The sequence below is a fragment of the Anas platyrhynchos genome, chromosome 4, assembly GCF_047663525.1.
Source record: "Anas platyrhynchos isolate ZD024472 breed Pekin duck chromosome 4, IASCAAS_PekinDuck_T2T, whole genome shotgun sequence".
Taxonomy (NCBI): domain Eukaryota; kingdom Metazoa; phylum Chordata; class Aves; order Anseriformes; family Anatidae; genus Anas; species Anas platyrhynchos.
In genome coordinates, this window is record NC_092590.1 from 30,402,308 (window position 1) to 30,411,780 (window position 9,473).

General features: G+C 42.1%; 1 long non-coding RNA gene across 1 annotated transcript; it reads left to right on the top strand.

The window, feature by feature from the left end:
* Positions 1-3,095: 3,095 nt before the first annotated feature.
* LOC113842293 (uncharacterized) lies at positions 3,096-8,400 on the top strand. The gene is made up of 2 exons (XR_005262540.2): positions 3,096-3,708; positions 6,651-8,400. It is a non-coding gene; the product is annotated as an uncharacterized lncRNA (long non-coding RNA).
* The last annotated feature ends 1,073 nt before the right edge of the window (positions 8,401-9,473 follow it).

The window sequence follows — 9,473 nt, forward strand, 5'->3', positions numbered from 1 at the left end:
ATTAAGAGCAAAAGGCAGTGACAGTCCCTTAAGGGGTACAGCAGATTGTGTGAATGAGTCATATCACTTTGGGGAGCAGAACATTCGTTCTCTTTATTTTCACACAAAGAAGGGATAAAATACAAAAGGGAGATTATTCTGCACAAGTAAAAAGGAATAACAGAACCCACAGGTCTGTACATATTTTTTTCAGAACGGGCAGTTCAGAAGAAAAATTGCTACCATCTAGTTGTTCTTTTATTATGCTACTTTATGGAAATGTAAGTGAGCAGCATAGTATGCAAATTTAGCATCATAAATAGTGTGAAGATTTAGGGTTGGAGGTAACCTTGTTATCTTGTTCTGTCTTCCTGTACTCATTTCAAATCTTATTAAAGTGTGTCATGACTAAGGAAGAAGAAAGTCCTGTTTGTGCCTAGGTGTTTTGTTTTTTCTTTTTACCTGGAGAGATTCATATTCAATGCATAAGATTAAAAAATGTCTGCACCTTTTTAAATTCACTTTTATGCTTCTTCTACATCTGCCTCTACTCTTCTTGTTGTTCTTATGATAGTGCTGTTCGGTTATACCATCAGGGGTCTGATGAGAGGGAGAGTGGGCAAACTCTACTGCTGTAGAGCTATGGTTTGCAAGCCACCCTGCAAGCATCCAGAGCTTTAGGGAATCCCCTGCCATGTAACACAGTGACACACATTGTCTCTGCATTCAATGTAGGTTTGCCTTTCTGTTTGATTTACACACACACTGCTCTGATAAAAGTAGTTGTTTGACCCATGCTTGATCCTGTTATGCAGTGAGAATCCACATGTACCACAGGGAACCACTCAGAATTAGCTTAGGCAGAGGCAGGGGTACTGTGACCCAGGCTGTGTCTGAGTTATGGTTTTTTGGAGCTGATAGGGAAAAAAATTACAATCATGGATGCAACATTAGAGCTGTGAATGCTGCTGCAGGAGAGACAGATTATGTTGGCGACTGACTCATCTTTATTCTGTACTTTGAGACAAAGGAGAGAGGGAAAAAATGAATCCTGCTTGCACTTTGTATATTAACAGGATGTTGTTTTATGTTTCAAAAGTCCTTCAGCAAATTTCAAGGGGCCTATACTATGTCTTACATTAGCTGATTTGGATTTTATACTTGAAGTCCTAATAACAAGTGCTAAATTGTTTGTATATTTAATCCATGCAGTACTGTGTTCATTATGAATAATATAAAGAAGTGTTATGTATAGGTATTTAGCTCATAAAATGCTCTGAATCCCATGCTTGTTCTAAGAATGCACTTGAATGTTTTTTCAGCAGTGAACTATCTATCTTTTAGAGGTAAAAATAGCTACCCTTTTCTTTCAGTAGTAGGATACTACAAATCAAACCCAGAATTTAATTTTTTTTCTCTTGAGAATTTCCCCGAGGCTTATTGCAATGAAATGTTTCATGCCCTTTGACTTTGGTAGTAGGACACTGAAACCTGCAGACTGCTTGCCTGGTTGGTTAGATAATTCTGTTCTATTGCTGCCCTTGTCCTCAGAAAACAGTATATTCTCAAGTGCTGGTGTCTTAGTATATTAAATATATTCTTAGTATATAAAGCCAATGATATATGGACAGGCAATCTAATTCCACAGTCTCTCTCTGCTTTGATGACATTTTATTCTGATCTGCAAAATTTGACTGATTTTGGAGAAAACATTTCCTGCTGTTGTCTATATTGGAACCTGCTGTCTAAAAAGTGAGGAGATACCCAAGTAAAGTGAGCAAAGCCCACCTAAGATATCTCTTTCCAAAACACAAGGACAAAGACAGAAGTCAGCAGTCACGAAAAAAGGAAAACTTCACTGCAGAGAGGAAGAGGCAGGAAAAGAACAGATGATCTCTAACTGTCCAGTCCTCTCTGCTGTTTACAAGTCAAAGACCATCCCCAAAAGTGCCACTCAGGCACTCATTTCTTTCCTGGATTTCAGCATCACCAGCCAAAACAGCCCTTTGGCACTCCGTTATGTGCCAAATGTTCTTGTTCCTTTCACTTTCAGCAGTGTCTGGCTGTTTGATGCAGCACTGCAAAATGACTGGTAAAAAATTCAACAGCATTATTTACTATGGTACTTTGATGTTTTATTGAATAAAACCATCTGCTTGGGAATGTTTCCCAACATTGTGGGCTAGATCTAGAATTTACAGTTGCAATATAACTTGTCTGAGGGATTTTCACAGTAGAAATGTCACCCAATGTATCACAAATATTTGAGACTCTGGATAAGAGGAATATAGAGAAAACTTTTTTTCTATTCTCCCATAAACAGAGTCAACTGATTTCTTGATGGCAAAGATTCAAAATAGTTGCAATTTTTTTTTTCATGCTAGTCTGACAGCTATTCTCTATGTTCTCTGTAAATCTGTGATTGAGTGTATTTCCTAAATGACTTCAATGGCTAACAGGACATCAACTGTATACTTGTGGCTGATGGCAAAATGCACTGTAGAGCAGATTTATGGGCCTCCTACTGAGATATTTGTAGCAGGCAGAAGATGTAAGAAGGCAGCATTTTCATTCACTTTTTCTATTACACCGAAAGAAATGGGAGTTTTAAAATGAGAAAAATAAATTTTGGCCTTTTCTTCAGCTTCTGGATTACTTGTTGCTTTGAGGTGAAACAGGATGCGGCTTCTGATAGAAGGCAGCTTTTAGGTTTATTCTGAGGGTATTGTAGTTTTAGGGATGGATGTTAGGACAGCTCATATATGAATATTAATAGCTAGATGATGTAAATACTCAAAAGCTTCCTTGATGTCTGCTTGTAGCCTGGACCTTTCTCATCAAAGTATTTTATATATTTCATTGACATTTACTTACATTTCCAAGAACAGGGAGGAACTTTGAGCTGGAGAGCTGAAAGATGCTTTAATTATTCTCTTATTCTGTCACCAAATGAGACCTTTTGTGAGCAGTAGTCTGAAAATATGCCTTTGAAGGATTTATATAGTTTATTTTCTAAATATGCTTCATTTAAACTGAAGTAGTCTGCATCGTGTGCAATGAGATGACAGTCTCAAAGATTTCTATTTTTTATAAATACATATGTACTTGATGTTCAAAAAACACTGCTGCAAAGTTCATGTAACCATCTCCTGATAAGTTGTTAAACTAGTGTATCAACACCCTGCCTCCCTGTCTCACGCTGGGCCAACATGACCAAATAAAGAAAGAAGTTGAACCACAACGCCGAGGAAGACTACGGCCTTCATCTTCACGACCACCAGAGGGACAGAGACGACCCCCTAGCAACAGTGCGCGCAGTCGCAGAACATACCCGGACGTGCTGCGTAATCCTGAAATCACCAAGATATAAAAAGGGACCCTGGGGGGGGGTGAGGTGCGCGCCGTTGGCGGAGCCGAGACTCCCCGGCCGCCCAGCGCTGTTTTGCTTGCTGTTGCTTACTCAATAAATTCCTTTCTATTATTAAAGCAATGCTCTCTGAAAAATTAATTAAGAGGGAGCTTATAACAAATTTGGTGCCGTGACTCGGATGAAGGCAATCTGATTGAAAGACCTTCGGAGGGGGCGCCCCGCTGATTTCAGCGGCCTTCGCTAGGACTACTTTCATTCAAATCCTTCACCGACGAACCCTAAATTCGGCAGCAAGCAAATAAAGCCGGCAACCCCTAGTAATCTTTGTGCACGAAGACCGAACGAAGACTCAGGAGTGAGTAAGTATAGGCCGGTGATCCATTCGGTTGGGGTTGGGTATCCTGGAGCGTAGCGTTGTGAGACGTCCAATTGCGGACGAAGCGAGTGCGGACCCCTCGGTAGTGCGGTTCCCACATCCCGCGAGGGACTGGGCCACGAAAAGGGGGAAGCGATTTGTGCGTGTGTGTGTGAAGGCGCTCCAGAAGATGGGACAGAAGAAGAGTAAGCCTTCTGGTCCCATGGGCAGGGTAACGTCTGATGTTAGGTTACCCTGGGATTAATGATTAAAAATTGGCAGGATTCCCCTTTTAGGCGGGGAAGCAATAAAGTAAAAATGATACATTATTGTGTTGAAGTTTGGGGTGGTAAACAGATTCGAGGAGACCACCTTTACTGGCCTGTATTTGGGTCCTTTGAAGATTGGGTTTGCCAGGCCCTAAATATTTATGTAAACTCAAAGGAACCTTTTAGTTTGGAAGAAAGTGAATATGGACATTTGTGGATCAGCTTGGAAACTCAAGCCGATTTATATCCTCTAAAAGAAAAAGGAGGGGATGGGAGGCAGAAGAAAAACCGAGAATTAGAGATCCCAGCCCCACTGTCTCCCTATATTTCACCACCACCACCTGCAGCCCCTCCGACTCCCGGGCTTCCTAATCCGCAACCCCAGGGAGACTCTGATAGCGACTCTGACTCTAGCGTTCAGGGACCAGTGACTAGGAATATGTGGCCATCCCCATTAACTCCGGGGACGTCCGAGATTTTAAGAAAGAGACAGGAGGAGGGTAAGCGAGCTTTAATGGCAACTGACACAATGTTTCCAGCTGCTGAGGAATGATTGTAACTGGAATAATAACTGTACATTGTATATTGTATATATAAAAGCCCGGGCATTTTTGTTAAAGTGTTCTTTTATACATATGTTAATATGTAAATATGAAAATATAAGAACTGCCATTGAGGTGTATGTTTAAGGGAACAAAATTTTCCCAGGCATATTATCGGTTCATCAGGTTTAAATGTTCCCAGTGTAATTGTCTACAGGCAGTTAATTTCCAGTGGTCTGATTTTACTTGTGTATCTATATATTGTGGATTTTGGAGGGATTGGGATTGACTAGTAAAGAGCTTCTAGGAAAACGGTGGAATATTAACCACTGCAGATTACAATAGGAAAAGTTCAAAGCAAAGAAATCCCGAGGAAAAGCCCCCTAGGATGTATACTAACACATTGAAGGGATATAGTGGGGTAAGAGGGTACAGAGAGTAAAAGAACCCTTATTAAATATTGTAATCAGTGGTGGCCACTTTATAAACTAGAGGATGGAGCGGAGTGGCTCCTAAATGGAAGTATTAATTATAACACCATATTACAGTCAATGTTGTTTTTGTGAAAAGAAGGAAAACAGGATGAAATGTTGTATATTGATGTTGTTTCAGCATCTTGGAGGGAAAAGGTACGGAATTAAGTTGGCCCCTGACTGAGCCTTTGATGTCGGCATTAGAAAAGTAAAGGCTAGAGAAAGATAAAGTACGTGTTAAAAGGTTTGTTGAAAGTGTTAAAGGTATTCGAAGTTGAATGAGCAGGGAAAGGTGATGTAGGCATTATCTAAGTAACAGTCTAGAAGTTTTGGTATATTTGCATATTTGCTGTGGTGTTTGTTCAGTTTCCCAAGCATCGGGGAGGGGGGAACAGCCTGCTCCACCAGGGGCCTCTCCAGCGGCAGCAGGGGGGCTTTGGCTCCAGCGCCTGGAGTGCCTCCTCCCCCTCCTTCTGCACTGACTTTGGTGTCTGCGGGGGGGGTTCTTGCTCTCCCAACTGCTGTTACTTGTAAAGTATCAGGGATTAAATTAACTAATGAAACCCTAAATGTGATGGGGGTAGAAGGGACTGGGATAACAGTGCCACTTTTGGGGGATACCAAGCTGAGACTAGGGGAAAAAATGATCACTGGGCAATTATTGTATGTATCCAAGGCAGAGACTAACTTGTTGGGAAGGGATTTGATGATTAAATTGGGCATTCAACTAGTAAATTGTTAGACTAGAATAACAGTGTTATTAATGGAGTGCTCTCTGGCCCTGAGAGCAAACATACATGTATATTCACCTCTGACTGGAAAGACCCTGAAATGGGTGCGGAAGCAACAATATAGGTGGACAATTTTACCTCAGGGCTATACAGGGCCACCTATCTATTTGGGTAAATTCTAAAAAAGATTTTGGAGCAATTACAACCTCCCAAGGAGGTATTAATGTTACAAATATGTGGATCATTTTAAGGAAAATCGATACTCCCTGATGGGAGAGAAATGCTGAATAAAGTGATAATGAGGCAAATATTAACTGTTTTACATCAGAAGAGTCATTGGGAGGTGCAAGCAATGTGTGATGTTGTTCTAAGAAAGCATGTCTGTGTAGGAATATATACTTTAGGGAAGCACACATGTAGAGGATGTACTACTATATGTCAAAAGGTAAATAAAAAGGCCTTCTGTAACCTATCTAGAGGGGGACGGGAGCCAGGGCTTTGACCTTTCCAAAGTATACAGGTAGACTTTACTGAGTTACTTGTTTGTCCTAATTGACCACGTGACTGAATGGGTGTAAAGCTTTACTGCAAGGATCAAAGCAGGCCTTAGAGATTGAGTGGGATTTTCACAGCCCCTGGCACCCCTCCTCTTCTGGAAAGGAAGAGTGAATGAATGGTGAAATTAAGAAACAACTAACAAAACTTGTGCTGGAAACTAAGGCTTCTTGGGTAAAATGCTTACCCCTTGCACTGTTAAACATATGGACACAGCCCAGAACTGATGTAGGAATTTCTCCTTTTGAAATGCTATATGGTATGCCCTATGACTTGGAACTGCCACTTGATCACCCTCAATTCTAATTAAGACTTGGAAAGAGACTGCTTTAACACCACGATGGGGAAGGCCCCTATGTTGTTTTGCTTACCACAGAAACGGCTATTCGAACTGCGGAGAAAGGATGGACGCATGCCAGCCGTGTGAAAGGACCAATCCGGGAAGGTAAATGGGAGGCAGCTCCAGGCCCTGACGACTTGAAGCTGACACTAAGACGGACTCGATAAGTATTTTATATTATCTGTGTATCGTGGGAAGGGGAGGAGGCCCTGTTTCAAAGGCTCCCTAGTAGGTTCCCCTGAAGAACACTGCTGCTGCCAAGAAGAACCGATACCTTGTAGTTCGCTGCAACCGAACTGACAAGCGAGGCAGAGAAGTGAAAACGGTGGGGGACTGAGGGGCCGACAATTTAGATGGGCTCCAACCACCTCCTACGATACATGGGAGTCAGTATCATCGTTTTGGTCAGCTATGGGTCTGCGCATCCCCCATCAGCCTTTTAAATGGAGCTTGATCAGATGGAAGGATCAATTCGTCATCCAGCAAACAACGACAGCGGGTGCTCCCAGTTTCCGCATCACATTATGTGACCTGGTGTCAGTGCAGCCATGCTTTAACCGATCAGGATTTTATTTCTGCCCAAGTTCTAACCCAGGAAAGGGGTACTGTAATTACCCGAACATGTATTATTGTGCATACTGGGGGTGTGAAACCATTGCTATGGACTGGACACTCGGGGCTGGTCGGAATAAATTCTTACAAGTGGGATATGGGCCGCAAGGTTGTAACCAACAAGCAGGTCCCCGTTACAGGTGGTGAGGGCATGGTATAGGGTATACAGGAACCTTCCATGGAAATAAAGAAATTTGCAAGGTTCTATATATAAATATAACAAACTTGGATGATACTAGCTGGGTACTAGGAAAAATGTGAGGTGTCAGATTTTACAAACACAGAACAGATAGGGGAGGACTCATACTAATGAAAAGGAGGATGCTGATAGGCCCCAGGCAGTAGGACCAAATGAGGTATTGTCAGAAAATGTCCAGGGAATCCAGCCTGCGGAAAATACTACACTTCCAACCCTCGGCAGCCCTACGAGCTCAGGTAAAGCCGAGAATGATAACATAGCTGAGAATAACATATGGGGGGGTCATGAATGCCAGCTACAAATTATTAAACAAAACAAACCCAAATGTAACAAAACACTGTTGATTATGCTTTAGTATAAGGCCTTCATATTATGATGCTATCGGGAATCCTGGGGAGCCCTCCCGCACAAACGAGAACAGCCCTCTACATTGCAGTTGGGGAAAAGACATAAGGGTAACACAAGTCACTGGAGGTGGTAGGTGTGTGTGCACGGTTCCTAGTGGGAAGTGTCACCTATGTAATATCATGGAGAATGGAAAACAATCAGCCAAGTGGTTAATCCCAGCCAACAACGCTAGGTGGGTTTGTTTGTGAGTGGGCATAACTCCTTGTCTATCACTAAAACTCTTTAATGTGTCTCGTGATTTCTGTATACAGGTGATAATTATACCAAGGATTCTATACCACCCTGAGGATTATATGTACACCCAGACACAGTGGAAAGTCATCATCTGGAAAGATGGGAACCATTCATGGCTCTAACTTTGGCCACCCTAATAATCCTGGGAGGAGCTAGAGTGAGGACCAGGGTAGCCTCATTGGTTAAACAAAATCAAGAATTTACTTCCTTATGCATTGCTGTGGACGAGGACCTGACCCAAATTGAACAATCCATCTCGGCCCTGGAAAATCTATCAGGTTGCTTTCAGAGGTAGTGTTACAAAATCATAGGGGATTAGATTTGTTTTTTTTTTTTACAACAGGACGGGCTGTGTGCAGACCCGAAAGAGGAATGCTGTGTGTATGCTGATCACACTGGAGAGGTAAGAGATACAATGGCAAGACCCAGGGAAGGGTTGAAAAAAAGAAAAAGGAAACGGGAGAATGAAGCCCGACAGAGCTGGTACGAATCTTGGTTTAATTATTCACCTTGGCCTACTACTTTATTATCAACAATAACAGGACCTTTGTTGTTCTTAATAATAGCACTAACTTTTGGACCATGTATTTTTAATAAATTGATTGCGATTGTAAAGGGACATTTAGAAGCGGCACATTTAATGCTCATACATGCCAGATACGAGCCAATAAGTACCAATGAAGGAATCGAGGAAACATTAGTTCTTAGTAGCCAGGCATTGCAGAGCTTCAATGAACAAAATGAGTAACTAAAAGAAAAAGGAGGGATTGTAATACACAATAAATGTTTGTTCATTGTCTTTTGTAAAAACAAGGAGTTCTGTTTGAGGAATGGGAGTTGTGAAAACTCCATGCTGAAGTAAGGAGCTGTATAATGCTTAGCTAGACACTATGAAAATTCCTTTGCTTAATGTAACAAAAAAGAGAACCCTCTCCCCTTCTCTCCTTCTGCATCTCAGTAGCCTCTTTTGTTCAAAAAACACTGCTGCAAAGTTCATGTAACCATCTCCTGATAAGTTGTTAAACTAGTGTATCAACACCCTGCCTCCCTGTCTCACGCTGGGCCAACATGACCAAATAAAGAAAGAAGTTGAACCACAACGCCGAGGAAGACTACGGCCTTCATCTTCACGACCACCAGAGGGACAGAGACGACCCCCTAGCAACAGTGCGCGCAGTCGCAGAACATACCCGGACGTGCTGCGTAATCCTGAAATCACCAAGATATAAAAAGGGACCCTGGGGGGGGGTGAGGTGCGCGCCGTTGGCGGAGCCGAGACTCCCCGGCCGCCCAGCGCTGTTTTGCTTGCTGTTGCTTACTCAATAAATTCCTTTCTATTATTAAAGCAATGCTCTCTGAAAAATTAATTAAGAGGGAGCTTATAACACTTGAGGCAAAGACTTATG